Here is a 4,565-nt window from a genome sequence, read left to right as displayed (position 1 = left end):
TCGCCTCTCGCACTGCCTGATCCTTCTTCCTCCAGTAGGGGGTGGCAGGGTGGTATTTTTTTTTTTTAAGTTTGCAGAAAATGGAATCAAAGGATATATTTATATTGGCACAAAGAAAACCTGAGACTCATCCATATAAAAGGTCTTCAAAGTATTCCTGGAAAATGTGTACTATGCAAAAAAGACTATTTATGGACTTAAAATTATTTTGTACCAAGACGATTCCATTTCCTGTGAACTTGGAAGCACTCTTGTCTTACTCCCATAGACCAGCTTCCTGAGCACTCTGTGGAAACTCCCACACATTCACTTCCATCTCTGTCTACTGCCCGGGTGGGCTGCCTGCAACTCCTGCTGAAATCCCCCCTTCAGGTGTCTCTGAGCTGCTAGCAGCAAGGGCCACTTTCTGCCTGCTCATTATCTCAGACTGTCCCCAGGTTCATCCTGGGGTCCTGCCCCAGCTAGGATGTCTGCCCTTTCAGCCTGTCCCTCCCCTTTCTTGAGTCATCTTATCCTTTCCTGAGGACAGACTTGGCAAGCCTTTATTATCTACCAGCATCCTGCTAGTTTCAGCCAACAGAAAACAGACATGGTGCCTGTCCCCAAGGAGTTTTCAGGTCAGCACCGGGAACAAACCTTAATGAAGTTGTCACATGAATTAATTATGCCAGCTTGAATCCCATGAAAATGCCAATATTAGGCCACTATAGCTCATAAAGCCAGCCCTCGCATTTGGTTCAAACTAAAAATTGTAAATGGAAAGAAAGCCCCAAATCTTACTTTCATTTATTAGCAGTAATTTTTCTCAGTGCTCAAACCAAAATTCCTAACCCCTTTTTTCTGGTTTCTTTTCTTTCCATCATTGGTGCCTTTGTCATTTTTGTTAAAAAAAAAAAGCTAATATCCCCCATAAGCCTGATTGAAAATTGATTCTCTCTCTTAGTTACTTATGTTCTGCTTGTTACAACTAACATTGAGATTGAAATTGAAAAGTGCATTGAAAAATTCAAGCCAGAGCTAAGCAAGAGAAAATCTAAATAAACAAGCCCACAGATGTGCTTGGCTGTTTCTCCAGATGTGCATTTTCGTGACATCTGACAACCAGAAATGGGTGGGCTTCCCCCTCCCCACTCCCCACCCCATAGAGAGACACCTCAATGATGATGGGCTGAAGCCATGGCTGATATAAGGAAGGAGACTCCATTGCAGCCATTCCAAGGCCAAAGTAAAGATGAGCGATGGGGAATTTCCCAGGGGACAGCCCTCTGTAGGCCTCGGTGGACAGCCACATGACCATTTTTGTAGGAACAGTCAGGATTCGTGCAAAAAAAGAAAACATGAAAACTGAATGGAGTGGAATGGAAGGGGGAGTATGGGAAAGAATGGGGCAGCATGGTGGTGGCAACTCATTTGCCATGGAAGTCTTTGTATTCCAGATAGTTGTTGTGTAGCCTTCTCTTCTTCTTCTTTCCTGGTGTTGGCACGAAATTCTAACAACCCTCCAAGGTGTAGAAATCTCAGAACTGAAGAGTCTGAGTTCACCCAGGGCATCGCAGACAACAACAATACAAACTAGACATTGAATTTCACAGGGCAAGACTGGGTCTTGGGGAAGCCTTTTGGACTGTAAGTAGATCAGGGAACGCAGGGTAGGCCTTTCAGGCCATCAGAGATTCAGTGGGGCTTTCCCTTCTCTTGTCTCATTAATACTTCCTATTTGGACAAGTAAAGTTCTCACCCTGCCTCTGAGACTGAAGTCACAGAACAGGAGATGTCAAGGGAACTGGGCCTGGAATTGTTGACCAGCTACTGCCCACATCCAGGGCCACTCTCACCAACTCCTTGGATGAACCCTGCATGGACACTATGGAAGCTAAGACTACAAATTATGCACACAGTGAAACACACACTCACATGTGATCCTGATGGTGGTCACCTCTCTTCTGAGATGCTAAAATTCTGTAAGATTTAATAACCAATGTGTCAGGAGTTATTGGAGGCAGAACACAATAGCCTTTCTCAGAATTAACTAGGAGTCTTCCTTTTTCCTTGCTGGGGTGGACAGACTTCTAGGATGGGCCCTAAGATTTCTATGTCCTGTCCAGATACCCAGGGCTTTTTGATAGCAAACCAAGGCCAGGCTATTTCCAGTTGGCTACACACTGTGCAATTGATTTTTTTAAACTTTTATTTAATGAATATAGATTTCCAAAGTACAGCTTATGGATTACATTGGCTCCCCCCCCCAATGACTTCCCTCCCACCCGCAACTCTCCCCTTTCCTGCTCTCTCTCCCCTTCCATTCTTATCAAGATTCATTTTCAACTTTCTTTATATACAGAAGATCAATTTAGTATACATTAAGTAAAGATTTCAACAGTTTGCTCCCACATAGAAACACAAAGTGAAAAATACTGTTTGAGTACTCGTTATAGCATTAAATCACAATGTACAGCACATTAAGGACAGAGATCCTACATGAGAAGTAAGTGCACAGTGACTCCTGTTGTTGACTTTACAAATTGACACTCCTGTTTAGGGCATCAGTAATCTCCCTGTGCTCCAGTCATGAGTTTCCAAGGCTATGGAAGCCTTTTGAGTTTACCGACTCTTATCTTATTTAGACAAGGTCCTAGTCAAAGTGGAAGTTCTTTCCTCCCTTCAGAGAAAGGTACCTCCTTCTTTGAAGACCTGTTCTTTCCACTGGGATCTCACTCACAGAGATCTTTCATTTAGGTCCTTTTTTTTTCCAGACACACTGTGCAGTTGTATTATGTGATTGTTCTGGACTCTTGTTGCTTGCTCTGAAATGCTAGTCACAGGTTTGAATTGACCTGCTGGCAGTCATACTTTTAACAATGTCTTTGTGAAGATCCTACTTACTGGCAGAAATGTCAGAATTGATTGAGTGTCCATATATTGGTGGGTCATCATTATTCGTACACTCAGTTTTCTGAGTGCTCCCCCTAGGCAAGGCCCTGTCTGGGGCATGGGAATTACTTCAGTGATCCAGGAAGATGAGGTCCTGGTCTCTCAGGAGCACACAATCCAGAGCAAGAGAGAGACAAGTATGTCCTCCAGGAATGCAGGGCATTAAATGCTAGAGGAGGACAAGTACCATGGACTCCAGGGCTCGAATCAGGCTGGGCAACATGGGAGAGGGCTTCACCCAGGAGACTGAGGAGGAGGAGAGCGAGGAGGGGCTGTGCGGAAGGGTGTTCAGAAGAGGGAACAGCATGCCAGAGACCAAAGAGGCAGAGCTCTCGGTGTCCACGGAACCACAATGTGTGGGTCATTACGCCTGTTGTGCCTGAGTCAAGGCTCCTTCAGAGCAAGCTCAGGAGCCTTGGCTGCGACCAGGCCGAGAAGACACAATCACCTGTGAGACTCACATTTGGCTACGTCCACTCTACGTATTCTAGTGGTAGGGGCTGAACATCCCTAATTCCAAAATCAGGTATCTAGAGGGCTCCAAAATCTGAAAGCTTTTTGAGCATGGACAACTCTACCGGTAGATAATTGCACTCCTGACCCTATGGGACAGGTTACAGGAAAAATTCAGGCAACAAAAAACACTGTTACAAATTACCTTCAGGCTATATGTAAGATAGTTTATTCTGGTTTTAGACTTGGGTCCCAGCACCATGCTATCTCATTATGCACTTAGAAATATTCGAAGATGCAAAAAAATTCAAAGTTGAAAATACTTCTTGTTCCAAGCATTTCAGATAAAGGAGACTCCAGCTCTATTATAAGGAGGAAGATACTTGAAGACAGCAGTGTTTTAAGCTTTGCAGACCACATGCCCTCTGTCCCAACCACTAACTTGTAGTTAAAAGTAGTCATAGACAGTACCTAGAAAAATGGGCATGGCTGAGTGGTCAATAAAATTTCATTCACAAACACAAGCTGTGGACTGCTTTATGGGGCAGACCTTGGTTTATCAACCTCTTCTCTGGAAGCGTGGGCTCCATTTGTCACAATGCATGAAGATTACGTACCAGAATGCTGCAAGCTGCTCCCATAATTCTACAATGATTTTTCAAGCATGATGATGGCGATTACTCAATTGCCATTCCATCCTGCCCTGTTGCCTTTTGTTATCACAGATATGACCAGCACCCCTGGACAGACAATCTTAGAATGCAGGAGCTAGAATGGATATATGAATTGCACAGTCTCATGGATTTCCTAGATAAGGCGATGGGGGACTCTGAGAGGTTTAGCAGCATCCCCGAGACCACAGAACTGGCACAGAACACACACAATTGCTTTCACTGGTGCAATGCTTGCCTTGTGTCAGGACCTGGGCTGGGCGTTTTACACCATTTTCAACTGCCGTCCATGGTACAGCCTCTCCTGCAAATGGGTCTCAGACAAGGATCTTAAAAGAACCCTACATTCCCATACTCTATTGATCAGTGGAAATGGGGATTCCACATGTGGGCTTGTGTGGAGAAGAGCAAAAGGTCAGGCAAAGAGAAGCAGCCAGTTTGAAGGCCACTGGAAGTGGCCAGCACCCCTGGGCCTGCTCTGACCTTTCCTGGCTGCATGACCCCAGCAGG

This window comes from Oryctolagus cuniculus, chromosome 6, assembly GCF_051225735.1.
Source record: "Oryctolagus cuniculus isolate XC-2025 breed Fujian yellow rabbit chromosome 6, ASM5122573v1, whole genome shotgun sequence".
In the NCBI taxonomy this organism is placed as follows: Eukaryota; Metazoa; Chordata; class Mammalia; order Lagomorpha; family Leporidae; genus Oryctolagus; species Oryctolagus cuniculus.
The sequence above is the reverse complement of the archived record's forward strand: the minus strand, read 5'-3'. Positions refer to the sequence as shown.